General features: G+C 36.7%; 1 long non-coding RNA gene across 1 annotated transcript in view; it reads right to left on the reverse strand.

Moving 5' to 3' along the window:
• LOC107691516 (uncharacterized) overlaps positions 1–18,134 on the reverse strand; it is a 65,086-nt gene that overhangs the window by 26,781 nt on the left and 20,171 nt on the right. The window contains exon 2 of the long non-coding RNA XR_001634546.1: positions 14,990–15,355. This is a non-coding gene — a long non-coding RNA (uncharacterized LOC107691516). The remainder of the gene's footprint in view (positions 1–14,989; positions 15,356–18,134) is intronic.

Here is an 18,134-nt window from a genome sequence, read left to right on the forward strand (position 1 = left end):
TACTTTACTGGAGTAGTTTTATTTTGAGTAACTTTTACTTTTACTTCACTACATTCCAAAGCATAAGATCGTACTTTTTACTTCACTACATTTCATAAAACATATCGTTACTCCTTAAAATATATCACGTGCTCCGCGACGCAGAAGCGGTGTCTGATTCATGAACGAACGGATTCTTTTCAATTAACCTTTTAAATCGGTTCGCAAATCGCACCAAACAATTCATTGACGAATTAGAATGAACCGATTCCAGTTGTTCTTGAGTCTGTTTTTACAGGATTCTTTGATGAATGGAAAGTTCAAAAGAATAGTATTTATTTGAAATAGAAATCTGTTTGTGAACTAAATCTGCTGTAAAGGGTGATCTATTTAAGCCCACTGAAATGATTGAATGCAGACACATCAACATCAGTGTCTCTATGTTTTAGGTAAAAAAAAACGAAACATTAAAATAACACAGCAGTACTTTTTTACTTAAGTACATAAAAAAATTTAGTACTTTTGTACTTTCACTCGAGTAAAATTGAAAAAGGAGTACTTTTACTGGAGTAATATTTTATTATACGTATCTGTACTTTTACTCAAGTACTTGATTTGTGTACTTCGTCCACCACTGCTTCACACCCATGATTATTTGCGAAGGTTTAATTATGCGACAATGGTGCCTCCTTAATTGGCTCGGCAAGATGACACAGAAGTGTGGACCAAGGAACATTTTTTTTTTACCTTGATGGTAAACCCTTCGAAAGTATTAGGGCACAGGAACAAGCCCTTCAGAATAGAACAAGGCGTCAACCTCGTTTAAGGGTTAGCAGTTTGATCAGAGTCACTCAATGAGTGAATTGTTAAGAGGAATTCGTCAGTATTGACTCATTGAATCGTATGTCATTTTTTGGTTATGTTCAGCTTTGTATGAACTGGGAACCACTAATTAAAATTAAATTACATATTAAAAAAATAATAATATTTGGTCTTTGATTAGCATAGTAACTTCCAACTCTAATGATGAATCGATTGTAAGGAAAACGTTGTGCGTAAAACCGTAAAGACAATTTTTACAAAACAGAGCAACATTTATCAGGCACGCATACAATCAGAATCACTACATTGACTTCACCAAATGGGACCTACAGGTGCATCTCAATAAATTAGAATGTCGTGGAAAAGTTCAATTATTTCAGTAATTCAACTCAAATTGTGAAACTCGTGTATTAAATAAATTCAATGCACACAGACTGAAGTAGTTTAAGTCTTTGGTTCTTTTAATATACATGAGTTTAACAATTTGAGTTGAATTACTGAAATAAATGAACTTTTCCACGACATTCTAATTTATTGAGATGCACTTGTAAACTGCTTTTGAACAACCATCTTTATAGAGCAATTTTGTCATGTGTCATTTGGTTCCTAAATGTTGCATTTTAGGAGCCAGTTGTTCCATAGTCCATTTTTTTTGTCTGGACTATGTTTAAAATATGAATTAAAATATGTTTAATTCAGCAGGTGCCGTCCACCGTCCACATTTTAGCAATCCAATTAAATGAGTCCAAAAAAAAAGCAATTATTCCCAGATCATTCATCACATTGCAAATGTAATGTCAAGTTGAGCGTTGCATTGTGTGATACAGTTTTTAGCAGTGTGTGTTTTGGTGTGCAAGTAAGAGTAGAACGCTATTCTGAATAGAATGATAAACTCTTACTTTAAGACATATATCTTTTGACCTCCTGGAGCGGCCAATCAACAATGCTCAATCAAGGCACTGAGAACATGTTTACAACCAAAGCTTTAAGACACTGGGTTTAAACTATGACACAACCTAGACTAATGTGAGTTTTGGGCCATCAAAAAAATAAGGTTTAGTTAGAAGAATGAACAAAAAAGTAAGTTGTCAGTGGATGAGAAAAACTGCAAAAACATGCAGACTTCTGGTGGCAGTGATGGTGGCACTACACATTCCACAAACCTCGTCCAGAGCACGTGAATAGCCAGGAACAATTAGGCAATTTGTCATGAATTAGAGGACGCCGTCATGGCTGGTTCCTCATTAAGTTGTGAGTCGACAGCCTAATTGAGCAGAGTTCTCATGTCTGGAGAAGCTTTGAAAAATGAAAAGCCCATGCAGCACACCACCACAGCAATATTAAGATCTCTCTATTTCATGCTCGTTATCGCCCACACTTCCTAATGAGGTAGACTCGACTCCCCTTGCCCTGCTGAAAGCAGTAGGGGAGCACAATAATGCTAGAAACACCTGCTCCTGCCAGCAGGGGGCAACCATAAGGATCAGCCTCACCACATCAGTTCAAACCCCAATCCTTCTCTGGGCTCTTATTCACTATCCCTGCCATATCACTTGAAATGAGCCAAGCACATTATATCACTAATGTGAAAGTAATAACTACATTTCTAGTCTCAAAAGTGCCTCAGGGTGTAGCAATAATGATGTGCAGAGCTCATGGAGGAAGAAAAAAAAAAACCCTGTACAGGGTTTGTGAATGTTTTAAAATAATAAGACTTGGTGAGTCTTGTTAAGCCATTCTGCTTGAAAATACAGCTCATAGTCATAGCTTGTTTTACATGCTTTCAAACTGGTCATTTATGGCCATTTTCTGGTCCACGCTATTGGAAGATAAAAAAAACAAACGTTAAACCAGCTTGGCTTTATGGTCTTCGAGCATTGTCTGTTGGCTGGTTTTATAGAGGTTTTGGCCTAGCTAGGACTATCTTAAAGGATTAGTTCACTTCCATAATAATAAAAAAAAAAAATCCTGATAATTTACTCACCCCCATGTCATCCAAGATGGCTTTCTCTTATCAGTCGCAAAGAAATTAAGGATTTTTCTCCATATAATGGACTTCAATGGTGGCCAACCGGTTGAAGGTCCAAATTGCAGTTTCAATGCAGCTTCAAAGGGCTCTACACGATTCCAGCCGAGGAATAAGGTTCTTATCTAGCAAAACGATCTGTAATTTTCTTAAAAAATTAAAATGTATATACTTTTTAACCACAAATGCTGGTCTTGCACTAGCTCGACTTCACGCATTACGTAGTCACGTTAGAAAGGTCACACATGACGTAGGCGGAAGTACCGACCCAGTGTTTACAAAGCGAACATGCAAAGAAAGTCGGATGTTGGACGATTTTGAAGCTGGAGGAGAAAATGAGATGGAGTTTTTCATCCTACCCTACCTTTCTGAACCGGAGTACCAGAGATGGGAAGTAACGAAGTACAAATACTTTGTTACTGTACTTAAGTAGATTTTTCTGGTATCAGTACTTTACTTCACTCCTTACATTTTTTGCAGAAATATCTGTACTTTCTACTTCTTACATTTTCAAACCAGGCTCGTTACTTTAGTTCACTGCACGCCTTTTTCAACCTAATGTAATACAGAAAACACGACCCCCCCCCCCACTGGTCTATAATTTCTTGGCTATCACACACCACAGACGTAGGCTAGCCTATGAAGCTACCACGGAGCAAGAAGAATAAATGGCTAACATTATGGAGGAGACAGAGGGAGTTAACATTACTGAGAAATTATAGATATTCCCAGGGCTGTACAGGGCGACATATATGTCACACATGCTACAAAAAAATCGGTCTGTGCGAATAATACATTTACCACAGTTGCACACATGCGATGCAGTTTTTCAGTATGTGTGAGCCTGTTTACAAACCTGTTGTCAAACAAAGAGTGAGTGCAAATCAGTTGAGTGTTTAAAATTATAAATATAGGCTAATTTATTCTTATAAAAATAGAGATGGCTTGAAGAACACAGATAAACCATATATTGTAGCAATCGTATGTTTATTGTATTGATGTTTCATCTGGTAACGTCTCTATCGGCATTTTATTGCGCTACAGCGACAGCTGGATGCCTTTGTCCATATAAGGGATTTCCTGGAATGTCATAAGTCATTTTACTTCTGTGAGTCTTACTTGTGGAGTTTCTGTGCGAGGGCGCTGTCTGGTTACTAGTATGAATGAAACAGACATTATGTTACGTGTGTATTCACTTATGCTCACAACACCCAGTGTTATGTAAAAATAGGAAAAATAACACTTTTCTCTAAAGAAATTGGAAGTAAACATCCGTATCCATTTGTTTTTTTCTCCAGTGTAGAGAAGTGTACATGAGTTATGTTTTCCCCAGTGGATGCATAAGATTTCCTGACAAAAAAAGAAAGAAATTACTGTCACAGATTTTTAATCATAATAATTTAATATTTTGTAATAAAACCTTGGACATTTCTACTGATTTATAGTTATAGTCCCCCTGCATGTTAACGGGGTAAACAAGTGTAAATTATGCTTGGTGTCTAATTGTCTTTGTTTGCATTTCAATAAAAATGACCGTATAACTCATCTAAATTTTGCCATTTTTAAAGCATCATCATAATTTTGAGTTCTTTCCAAGGACAAAATGCAGGATCACCATACAATCTAGTATGTACAATTTGCAACTAGACGGATGTACTGTTACTTCCTCTACAGTCAAAAATCTGGGTGTTATATTAGACAGCAACTTGTCTTTTGAAAATCATATTTCCCATGTTACAAAAACAGCATTCTTCCATCTTAGAAACATTGCCAAGCTACGAAACATGATACCTGTTTCCGATGAAAAAAAGCTAGTTCATGCATTCATGACTTCTAGACTGGACTATTGTAATGCACTGCTAGGTGGTTGTCCTGCATCTTCAATAAACAAGCTACAGGTAGTCCAAAATGCAGCGGCTAGAGTCCTTACCAGGTCAAGAAAATATGATCATATTACCCCAATTTTACAGTCTCTGCACTGGCTACCTATTAAGTTCCGTATCAGTTACAAAATATTATTACTTACCTATAAGGCCCTTAATGGGTTAGCTCCTGGGTACCTAACTAGTCTTCTACCACGCTACAATCCATCACGCGCCCTAAGGTCGCAAAACTCTGGACATTTGGTAGTACCTACGATAGCAAAGTCCACTAAAGGAGGTAGAGCTTTTTCTAGATTGACATCCCGTGGTAACTAGGAATTACACAAACTTCAGTCTGGATCCAGCCCTTACAAATACCTGAGATGACCAAACACCTGAGAAGAGATGATGCAACCCCCTCAGAGGACCTCAGATTATGCCAACCCTGAAACAACATAAACTACCACATTTTGCTACAAGTTTGATTGCAACATATAATCATTGCTGTTAATATTGTTCATCGTCTGTTTGATTACGTCATTGACTGAATTTCACTGTACATTTCTGCCATATGTACATCAATTTGACAGTCACCACTGACAAGCTACTACTAAATATATTGTAGAAACTTAATTTCCTGTAAAGCTGCTTTGCAACGATTTGTATCGTGAAAAGCTCTATACAAATACATTTGAATTGAATTGAATTAGGCAACATAAGCTTAGACCAATCAATCAATGATTGATAGATACATTTCTAAATATTAAAACATATTTATATTACAAACATTAATATTTATAAATACATGTATTATGTACTTATACTTATTGATTTCAATATTTGTAAAATTTTATTTATTTTTAAATATATATTTTTTTAAATATTTATATTAATATAATTTAAATACACGTATATTTTAAATATAATATTATAAATATAAATATGTACATTTATTTCAATACGTGTGACACGCAGTATTTTCGGCTCATTAAAGATTAATCTTGCAGCGGCATTTTGGATTAATTGTAGAGGTTTGATAGAAGTGGCTGGAAGACCTGCCAAGAGAGCATTGCAATAGTCCAACCTGGATAGAACAAGAGCTTGAACAAGGAGTTGTGTTGCATGTTCTGAAAGAAAGGGCCTGATCTTCCTAATGTTGTATAAAGCAAATCTGCAGGACCGGGCAGTTTTAGCAATGTGGTCTGAGAAATTCAACTTATCATCAATCACAACTCCAAGGTTTCTAGCGGTTTTTGAAGGAGTTATGGTTGATGAGCCTAACTATATACTATATACATATTTCATATTATCAATATACATACAGAAATTATTTAATTCACTAAATAAATTTGTAATGATTAATGTCAATCAAAAAAATCTATCAATAAAGAAAAATAAATAAAACTATGTTAAAAAAACATTTTCTGTTATCTTATCTGGTACTATCTTTTTCAGAAGAGAATGACTACATAAAGTAGCCCAAACTACACATTTTCATGGCCACACCTGTCACTATTTAAACGCTTCAGATGACTGTTGGATTATGGTCAGTTTCTTCTTCTACTTGCGTTTAACCGCAGGGTCATCCCCCTCTGCTCTGCTAAACAGGAAGTTGAGTTTGTGAGAGCAGGGGGCAGAGGCTTGAGGTTACAGTCATGGCGTGCTGCAGATCTCGGCATCTGCTGTTTGCCTTTCCTGTTTTGACGGCTTCTGTCTAGCTCACTCCAAATAATGCTTTTGGCACCAACACACCCTTGACTGCTCCACTCAGACCTCATATCGTTCCGCACAAAAAGAGGAACTGACTTAAACGTACATCCGCTCCCTCTCCCTCGCAACTCCCCAAACACGCTGACAAACAAAGGAACTCACCTTTCTCCATACAGGCCTGCGAGAGGAGACGCGTCTGCCTGTTCAGTCTGTTTATTTGATGGGTGAATCGACTCCTACTCTGGGACAAATATCAGTTTTAAAAGACTGATACTGACTTATGGTTTGTCAGTTATAAAGCATGCCCTCTGCATGGTTGTGAAAATAAAGACATTTATCTTCACTGAATGAACGCAATGTTCTTCTCTCAAGGGTCGCTGTGGCCTTTTCAGCTGGAATGAGAATCAGTAATTGTGTGGTGAGATGTCCAAATAACAGCCTCTGTCCTACATGTTTATTTGGCTTTAGAACAGTAAGACTGAAGCATTGGGAAGGGAGGCTTGTGAACTGGAAAGAAATTATAAACTGATTGAATTGGATTATGGTTTATCCTTTTATTAAGCCATGCAATGACTCATTTACATATAATAATTGTTCAGTTACATTATACCATCAATATGATGACCACAAGAGTCATAAGAGTCAAAACCATAAAGGAAAAAAAGTGAAAACACATGTGAAAGTACACAAATGTAATCTCTGTTCATACTGTTTTCATATGGTTTTGAAAAACGTTTAGACCATTTTTTAAAGAATACTATATATATATATATGAGAAAAAAAAATCATTAATTCAACAATTTTTATTTTTTTTACATTTTGGGGGAAAAAATACATTACACCCAGACGGAAAAAAAAATATATATATTTTTAGAGAAATTATAAGTGTGTATATATATATATATATATATATATACACACATATATATATATATATTTATAGGCACTATAAATGAGTCCATATGTGAACAGTATGGACATATAAAAGGAGGAAGGAAACCGTAAGACTAAACATGAGGTTTTCATGCAGATATCACATGAGCGTATGTCCTTAAGTGCATGCGTTTATATGGATTCGCACACATGAGTGTGTGTGTGTGTGTGTGTGTGTGCTGATGATTCTGAGCACTTGTGGTTGTGATCACTCTCGCTAACTCCCAACCATCTTAGTCAGCAAAGCTTTGCATTGGTTAAATGTCTGCTTAGAGAAATTACAAACCCAGAAAAGATAAAGTCTTAAAATCAGTATAAATCCATCTGAGAGAGGGAGTGTCCGGAGGAAGGGAAGAGGGGGATTTGGATATGGCACAGAATTTACTCAGCAAAAAAATCTTAAGAGCGTAAATCAGCGTGACGAGAGTGATGGAGTAGGATGGAGGTATTGTGTCAGTCACATCATGGCAGGCAAAATGCTGCAGAGGAAAATACTTAAGTGGGAAGAAAACTCTTGCGGAGTCCAGGGTGGTTAAACACATCAATCAAAGTGGTCGGGTTGCTATGAACACGTGGGTGACTGGTCAATGAACAGTGCAGTCGCTAACAAGCTCATTTTTCATCTTTAGCATTTGAACCGAGGAGCGGCACTCTGACTAAACATGCCGGACAACAAAGAAAGACATGCAAAAACTTTGATCATTATTGTTTGCAGGGCTTCCAAATTCTCTTAAATAGTCTTTAAAACACGCCTGCCTTTGATGTTTAACATTCTGATGAGCAGATGGAAGCTCAAACGTGAGTGCAGACTGATGAAAGCCGAACATGCAAGCTTAAAGCCATAGACCAAAAAAAGTGAACTATTGCTTACTCACCCTCATGTTGTTCCAAATCAGTACGACTTTCTCTCTTAATGTATGTTGAACTCTTGTTTCTATGGAAATAAAAATAATGGGGACTGAAGATTTCAATATTTAGAACATTTTATGGTACTAAATTATATTTATGCATTACTTGCAATCCATTTATTACCCGTTAACCACCTTTTGAGCATAGACCTGAAAATAATATTTACAACATAAACTGTCATAAATCTTACATGTTTTTTTAAAGAAGACTATTGAGTCTTCTAGCATGCAAAAATCACCAAAGAGGTATCATAAAAATGGCCCATATCATTCATACAATACATTCAAAGCCTTCTGAAGCCATTCAGTGGCTTTCATCAAGACGTGTATGTCATTATTCACTGATGATTCTTTCCTCCACTCAGGGTACTTTCACACTTCGTTTGATTGCCTTGTCTGAACATGGGTTCGACTGCTCCCCCCTCCACCTGCCCCCGCTGAACTGCATTCATATTTTATTTGGGTCCGAACAGCAGTTAGTTTGCGTCATCAAACCAGCTGCTGATTACCCTGTTGCTTAATGACGGCGCAGGAGAAGGCGACAAAATGCATAGCATTGCTCTCTTCACTTTTAGATTTGTTTTTGAACCATTGGTTTTGTTTCCAAAGCTTCAGTACATAACAGCACAACCCGATCTCATGCCAGTTCGTATAAATTTGAGAAGGTGGCTAATTCGTAAGACCTCACTTTTACAAATTCATACGATTTGTGAAAAATCACACGTATTTTACGAGGTGAAAAAATCATAGGAATTCGCACAAAGGACCACACCTAACCTCGCCCCTAAACTTAACCGTCACAGAAATAGTACAAAAGCATACGAGGTTGTACGAATTAACCACCTCATAAAATACGTACAAATTGGCCGTGAGATAGCATTGAACAGCACTTACGTCTGTCTTACAAATGTACTGCAAATGCTCTAAAGAACACTGAAGGCAAACAGAAATTAGATAAACAGCACTCTGCTAGCAACGCGTCAGTCAAGCTCGTCAGGAAAGTTAGTGAAACACATACAAACACATTTTTATCAAATAATACAGCGTTAATAGTAGTTCTGTTAATAACATAACTTTACCCCAGACCACCTCTTTTAAGCAGACTCGGGTACGGTTCCCGGGTGCGCACCTGAGTTTTATTAACTTGTTTTAAATTTGCCATTAAACATACCATATTGCTACAAAACAGCAAAGGGAAAGAAAATATATTCTATTTTTGATATAAACATCATAAAATGTATTAAACAATACATTAAACCAGGGTTTCCCAAACTGGGCTAAATGTAAGAACTGCATTTGAACACTAAAAATAGGAATATTTATTTTACCTGTATGTCAATGAATCAGAATCAGAAAGAGCTTTATTGCCAGGTATGTTTACACATACAAGGAATTTGTTATGGTGACAGAAGCTTCCACAGCACAAACAGAATGACAGTGGCAAGACACAGCTAATAAAAATAGAACACGTAACAGGAAATAGCAATATACAAACATTGTGACCATTAAGCAACATTCAACTGTAAGTATGTGATTGTGTTAAATTATTGAAATATTAACTTCCTCAGAGATATCACAAGCGTATATTTAATGTCAAAGGGATTTGGCTGACAAAAACATTTGGGAATCCCTTTGTTTCATACGTGGTCTAATTGCTTGAGAGGTTCAGAAGCATGGATCACAAAAATATTCGTATGACATTTACATTTGCATGACCATTCAATATTGTACACATAGTCAAAGCTAAATGGCATGACAAACAGTAGGATTTTTAGAAAGGAAAATTTAAAAGAGAAAAAAGAAGAATTAGGGAGAATCAATCAATTCTGAACAATTTAGTGCCATTGTGTGAATAATATGCAATTGTGTAATTCATAAAAAAAGCAACTGTAATCTGATTATGAGCATTATAAAATGTAATATAATCTAATTCCAAGTACTTGATTTTTGGAATCTGATTACGTAATCCACATTGCATGTAACCAGTAACTACTCAGCTCTGTACTTGGGCAAAACAAGAAAATAAAAAGCTCTCTATAGCATGAAAAATCAATCCATAATTCATAGTCTTCTGTCTAGTCTGGGGGCAGAAGTCATAGTGGCATCTATTATTGATCGTATACACTTCTCATGTTATTAATTCACAATACAAGCTTGAGGACGAGCTAGACATGAGAGCTGACAATTTCTGCTGTGCATGGTGATCTTCAGAGGACAGCATTATAAATGCAGTCTTTAAGATAGTCTTTTAGACATGAGAGAAGCAATGAGCGTTTAATTCATTGTTAATAAAACATTGTTCAAAACAATAGCATTTGCCTAAATAACAAAATGTACTACAAATTGGGGGGAAAAAAGAAAACTTAAAAAAATCTCTTTGTTCTTTGTTATTTAAATCCTGTTATTGTTTTACTGCGTGGGAAATAGCTCCAGTGATTCAGTGCCCGAGTGAGCTGTCAGAATGATTCAGCCTGAATCGTAAACTGATTCATACTGTTTTGCTAACACTATCTTTAATTCTAAACAGCCAAAAGGACACCCACTTTGAGTGCCAGAATAATGTTAGGTAATGTAGTAGAGAATGTGAATGCTACTCTACTAAATCATTAACCCTTAGCCTGACTTATGAAATAATAGTCAGAGAATGAGAGAGAGAGAGAAAAAAAAATCAGTCAAAACAAAACAAATATATATTTGCCTTATATATATATAGGTTCAGTCAGATTCAGTCAGAGGCCCAAGCTAAGCAAAAATATATGAAAATTATATGGCCAAAAAGTAAGAGTACTGAGATCTTTATAACAGTATAACAGACTACTTACATAAAACACACAAAATATCACTCGCCACTCATACCTTGTCACTCATATAAATAGTTTATTAGTAAGATGATACTTAAAAGCTTAGTTGCTTAGTTTTATGATCAAATCTCTGTAGTTTTTTTTTTTTTTTTTTCCTTTTTTTTTTTTGGGCAGAGTGTCAAATATGATACATCAGGCTTTTGAGGAACGTTTATTTGTTCTTCTTTCAGTCGTCAAAACAATGTCATACAATACCATGACGACTGAAAGAAGAACAAATAAACGTTCCTCAAAAGCCTGATGTATCATATTTGACACTCTGTTAACATTATTTTTCTAAAACTGGTGTCTGGATAATCAAGTAAACCACCAACCAAAAAAATAATTAAAGACTTCTAAGGCCTTATTCGCCTATGAAATATCATTGAAGATTTTCTAAGGCCTTATTTGCATATCAGATATAATTTAAGATTTTCTAACGCCATATTTTCATATAACATTTTTGGGATTAGGATATCTTTGCTACTGTAAAAGAAAGAAGAAAAAAAACGACAAGCCTCACTACCATGTCACTACTTAAAGTTAGTTAAACTAATAGCTTCAGTATTTGTAGCCATGCTATGGCCCAACACTGCCTGGATAAAGCTGTAACACACACGAGTCTCTAGAGAGTGCTTGGATTTCAGAGTCTGTCACCGGTTCTTCCTGTGGGGGAGGTCAAACGGGAAAGAGCCAACACAGGGTAACTGAGCGGCCCCGAACAGAAGAAAAGATGGTAGGAGAGAGAGAGCGCTAGAGTAATGGTGGGAGTCCCATGCAACACCCTTTCTCCAAGCCTGCAGGATGCCCCCGTTCACAATTTGTTACCACCAGGAAGAAACAGCCCTGTCATTGTAAGCAAGTAGGTCAGTAGACCCCAAGCAGCTGAGAGAACACAAATCAGTCAAATATACAGTCAATAAATGCATGGAGGACACTAAAAACATTCAAGTATTTTTGCTTGGTTGCGTAAAACACAGTTTGAGCTCCACAAAACCATTAAATGTTACTTAATTTGACACACAGGGAGAAGAACGTCTCATTAAAATTATGAAAATTGAAAACCTTAAAGTAGTTTGGTGTAATCTTTTAATGTTATTTCTTTAAAAAATAAAATAAAATAAAATAAAATAAAATAAAATAAGAAATAACATCGGTCCTCTGAAGACCCTCATTACTGTGTGCCAAGGTCATTAAGTCTCTTAAAATATCAGATAAATGTCCTTTTTATGACAAGGCAAGGGCAGTTCAGGTTGTAAAATGTCATGTGGTGCGACTGGCCAAAAATAGTGATATTTATTAATTAGTAATTTGTGATACTAGCAAAATATACTTTTTACCTTGAGAAATGAGTTTAAAAGTTTATGGTAAATAATGATTAAATTGTTAACACACTCAAAGTATAAAGCAAATGTGCTATTTTTTACCTGGTTACACCACATGACATTTTCTTTAAAGGGGTGGTTCACTGTGATTTCACTTTATTAACGTTAGTTAGTGTGTAATGTTGCTGTTTGAGCATAAACAATATCTGCAAAGTTACGAAGCTGAAAGTTCAATGCAAACGGAGATATCGTCTTTTAAAATTCTGGCAGTTTAATGCCTACAAAAACGGCTGGTAGGGACTACAACGAGTTACTTCCCGGGTTCGTGACATCACAAACCCAGATAAACCCCGCCCTCGGGAAAAGGCAGCAAAGGGGGCAAGGCCATGCTGCGCTGCTTTAGAGAAGAGGAAGAGAAAACTAGAGGTGCACGTAACAATCTATTCATATATGAATCGCGATTCTGTCTTCTAACGATTCTAATGGATTCACAAGATTCAAAATCAAAGCACATGCTGCTGAGGTGAGGGGTGGGACGTTTAGATGCGCACTAGAGACGGTTTAGCCAATCACAACACACTGGGCTAGCTAACCAATCAGAGCCCATCGCCTATTTCTGAGGGCGGGGCTTCATAAAAACAGGAAAAGATCAGCCCGTTTCTCAGAGAAAGCTAACCAATCAGAGCCCATCGCCTATTTCTGAGGGAGGGGCTTCATAAAAGAAGGAAATTTATCAGCGCGTTTCTCAGAGAAGGGACAGAGCGATGTGGAATAAAGGTAAATTATGTGAAAAAATAATGCGTTTTTTTAAAAACTAAGCATTAACACATGTTAGACTGCACCCCATAAACACAATCAAGCCTAGAAAACAACCACTGAACCACCCCTTTAAATTGAAACTTTCATTTTAAAGGCAATAAAGGGTTTTCAAAGTCATACGAAACAAACATTAATACACAGAGTCCATTTATAAGAACTTGGCACATTAAATTTAAATAGATTTTCTTTATCTTAGACACTCTTAAATGTCACTGACCTATGTACAGTCAGTGCTGTTATCACCACACACATTAGGTATGTTTACATGCATTAATTATCATCGATTGGAATGAATCTAATCCGATTTCAGTTTTTAAAAGTTCTGTTCACAGGCACCCTAAACCCTGCATTCTGATTTAAAAATCCATTTACAAGTGCATTACACATTTTCCAAACTTCAGCATATGCGCAGTGCCCGGTCACTGCATTCAAAACTGGAGAAAGTCACAGTGATAATGTCACTGGAGCTATAAGAGTATAATTGACGTTTTTGCCTTAATGACATATCTAAAAAGAAAGCCTTTACTTATAAAGCACATATTAATGGCTTATTCTGCATGCCCATATTTTAGATCCCTTAATCCTACCCCATACCTAAACTTTACAAATACTGACAATTAATAAGCAGCAAATTAGGAGTTTATTGAGGCAAAATTCATAGTAATTAGTTAATACTGAAAATTGGTTCCTAAACTAAAGTGTGACCGGTTTTCCTTTGCGTTTTTGGAAAAGTTTCACGTACAAATGACAACTTTGTCAAAACAATCACCAAAAATGACTAAAAATGCTGTATTATGCATGCCAAGCCAGTAATTGGCGGTCACTTTGTAAAGAAACACTACGCACCTGTGCACACCCCTATAGCCTGAACAAATAATATGCACATAAATGACATCACTGTTTTCACAAATTCACATTTTTGTAGTATACACAGAAAAATGATAACCGTATAGTTTTCAAAAACTTGCACTTTGAAATAAGTTTTCAAAAGTGTCCATTTTCAGGCCCTCGAAACACCATTGTCGTGTGAATTAATGGCCAAAACGGATAAAAGGTTTTCAGTTTTTACTTGAAAACAGTGTTGTGTAAACAACCCTTAGTCCCATCCACTGACCATTTAGTAAGACATGAAATGTAAAAAAAACATACTCACAGTAGTCAAATGAATCATTGTATACCAATTCATAACTAAGATTTCCCTTATTCAGCCTGTTTGCAGTAATCAATAGTAATGACACAGCCTGAATCCACCATAAGATAAAACAAGTGCAAATGACAGGCAAATGCATTTATCTATATTGCCTCTAGATACATACAAATAAATCACATGCACTTCACTGTGCATTATGTGTGTTTACATTTGTACCGAAAGGGCATAGCCAAAATGGTTAATGTAATGAATGACATCTGACCTCACCGTCAACTCAGAACACAGCTACAAACACACACACACACACACACACACACACACACACACACACACACACACACACACACACACACACAGCATAGGATACAGGCATCCATGCACACACCCACACAGGGGGCCTAGCATCTGGCTAAGCTATCAATGCTCTTGTAACGTCTCTTGTCAATATACGAGTCCTGTTTTTCAAAGTTAGTGCTCACTGTGGTGCTTTAAATATCCAGCTGAAGAGGCCAGATCCCCATCTCTGACCTCAATACGGCAGCGTATTCCTGCTATTCAGCCTCACTCTCATCACTAAATGAAAAAGGATAATAGAGGAGAGAGCAAAATACTCACAATGACCACTGGGTGCAGGATTGTGTGTAAACCCCTGCAGCAACTTGGCAGCAATGCGCCGGGATAATTTGGACATCAAGCTGAAAACAGAGTTGAGCAACAAGGTCAGCATGACAGGTTATGTCGCCTCAGAAGTGAGGGAAAAGCATGGCACTCTGCCGTCGGCCTTGATTAGTGACTACTTCTAAAGGGGAGCTAGGTCCAGTTTCTCCACAAGTTCAGTTTAAGAGCAACCAGAGTCATCTGTCTGTCACTACCGGTTTCCAGTCACACAGACAGGCAAACAATGAGGAGGAAGTCATGAAATCAACCTCAGCCTCTGGTTTCTGTTGTGACTGGGAAAGGCCTCAGCTCCCACACAAGAACCTGTGGAATGGACAAAAGAGAGAAGGTCAAAGATGATTCCGGAAACAACAAGGTTCTGGCCCGTATGAGTGTAAAACCCCGTCCTACTGTTATTTTAAGCTATCAGGAGAGCATTCCTTCCGAGCTCTGGTCTTTTAAACACTTACACAATCAGTCAAAAGGCAAGGCAGGGAGAAAGACCTGTGTGTTTCTGAACAACCTATACTTTTAGAGACTAATCTCAGGGAGTCTTGGGATTTTCCCCCTTTTTTCCCTTTTCCAATGGATAAGCTGAACCAGAAATGAAAAGTCTGCCATCATTAGCTCACCCTCATGTTGTTCCAAACATCATTCCAGACTTTATTTCTTCTACTTCTTCTTCTTCTTCTTCAAAAATGCATTAGAAGAAATTGAAGAATGTATTGGTCACTTTTTTCCCACAAACTTACAATAAATAGTTACTGGAGCTTTCAAGTTTTAAAAGCACACTAAAAGTATCATAGAATAAGTCTATATGACTCTTCTAAAGCCACATGATATCTTTGTTTGGCACAAGTTGTTATTTACAGTTCATTTTCCCCTACAGAGTGCACATCAACATTTTCAGTAAATAATGATTTAAATTTCAGTCTGTTCCTCACACAAGTTTTCAAAACGCATCAAACTTATCAGAATACTTGAAATATAGCTTACAAGACACATGGACTGCTTTAAGATACAATTATTATGATTTATTTTGTCATTTTAGTGCTTGACAGACCCAGTTCTCATTAATTTCCTTTGTATTTTAAAGATTTGTGAGGATATTGATCAAAATAAAAATATAAGAAAAACATAAGAGTCACAGGGGTTTGGCAAAGCTTGAAGATAAATAATGATACTTTTTTAAATTAGTTTATTTACTTATTAAGTTTCAATTAAAAATAATCAATGTTATGTAAAACTAACTACTTTGGAAAAAAATATGTATTTTGTGAAAGTGCTATCAAAATAAAGTTGCTTTGGCTTGACTCAGTTGCTGAAAGAAAAGTCTTAAAAGTTTTTTTTTTTTTTTTTATATCAAGATATAAACTATATTTACAAATATCATTAATTATTACTTTGTAAATATAATTAAGCTAAGAACCTGAACTATCCTTACCTTGTCATAAAAAGGTCAAATCTGAAATTTAAGAGTAAGTTCACATTAGGGTTTGTGCAACTATAATTAACAGTTAAAGTCACTGGGAAGTCCCCTGTAAGATAGCTATGTAAATGTGTGCATATGATTGTGTGATAATGAGTGTGTTTGTGCTAAAACAGGTGAGAGGTTGCATAAACCGACATATTTGAGTCACACACACATTAAGGTGGACCATGCCCTTTAAAAAAAGAAAATATCAACAGAGAACTGCTAAATTTATATCACTCCAAGGTGTTTCATGTGGTTAGGAATTACAGGATTCATATAACATTAGCATACTTAACATTTCAGGGCCCAAACTGCAGCGCACACCCACCCACACACTCATACAGGTCCTTCATTCAGGCCTGTAGGCTGTGGAATGTGAATGTGTCCAGGTGCAGACGGAAAAGACTCGGGACTTTCCCCCTCAGCCCTTCTGATCCCTGTAGCAGAGCTCATGACTCAACACGGTCTCACACATCAGAGGGAGAAAGAATGAGAAAGAGCAAGATAGCGAGAGAGAGCACAGCCTCTTGCCTACTGAAAATGTTCCCACCTCCTCCCTATCAGCACTAGCTAAGTTTACTCACAAGTCACTGACAAGTGCTCTCTGAGGACTCAATAGCAGGAAAGGAAGTGTGAAAAAGCCTCTCTGGTAATTATTTATGAATATACCCCCACATTTACACTTATCAAAATCTCTCTCAGAGCTTAAGAACCGAGGCTATGAATGGATGGAGCCTTGTGCCGTATGTTGCTGTTCCACAGAGTTACACACCTTAACAGGGCAATTTGAAGAACACAAACACAATATTGGGCATAAAAAAAAAAATCCACAGAACATTCTATCTCAAGGAAGTGTGTCAAATGCAATTATATCTAGATATAGCCTAGTACAAACTTACCTGCTATAAGTAGTATTTGGTTACATGGATCCAAAACAGGATTAGGTTGTTGACCAAGTTTACCAGTTGGTAGGAACCTGGCTGAACTGGCAGACCATCTTGGTCACGGCTGGTAAATGTCCTTTCTGGCTAGACCATATGGCCAATCAGCTAAACACCAGCTTGCCCAGTCTGGGAGTCTAGCTTTATCCACCTAAAACTAGCAAAAACCTCTGGCTAGTTTAGTTTAAGCTGCTTTTGGAGGTGTTCAGAGAAAGTGGTCTTGGCCAAGAAGGTTAACCACTTTAGCTAGATCCCTAACAGCTGCTAGTAAATGGTCAACTACCTAATCAAGTTGATTCATGGATGTCCTAGAGTTTTAGAAGTGTTGGACCAGCAACAGTAAAAATAGCTTGACTGGTGACAGTCCAACACACTCTCGTGGGAATTATTAAATATTTACATTCCTGCGAATTGATGGAGAAATTATATGAATATGTGCAATCTTTTGTACATTTCCATGTAATGTGTTTACATCACTCTGATGGTTAGGTAGGTGGACCTTTATGATTACTTTTTTTCTAAAAATCATATATGTTTCTATACAAATTACATCACACAAATTCATGCAAAATATCCACCTCGTAAAACAGTTATGTTTTCTCATGAGATACTGGGTTGGTGATAGTCAGTATGTTCACATCTACTTTAAAGTTCACATTAGTTCTTCTCTTTAAAACACTGCATTAAA

Source organism: Sinocyclocheilus anshuiensis, unplaced genomic scaffold, assembly GCF_001515605.1.
Source record: "Sinocyclocheilus anshuiensis isolate Anshui unplaced genomic scaffold, SAMN03320099.WGS_v1.1 scaffold162, whole genome shotgun sequence".
NCBI lineage: Eukaryota > Metazoa > Chordata > Actinopteri > Cypriniformes > Cyprinidae > Sinocyclocheilus > Sinocyclocheilus anshuiensis.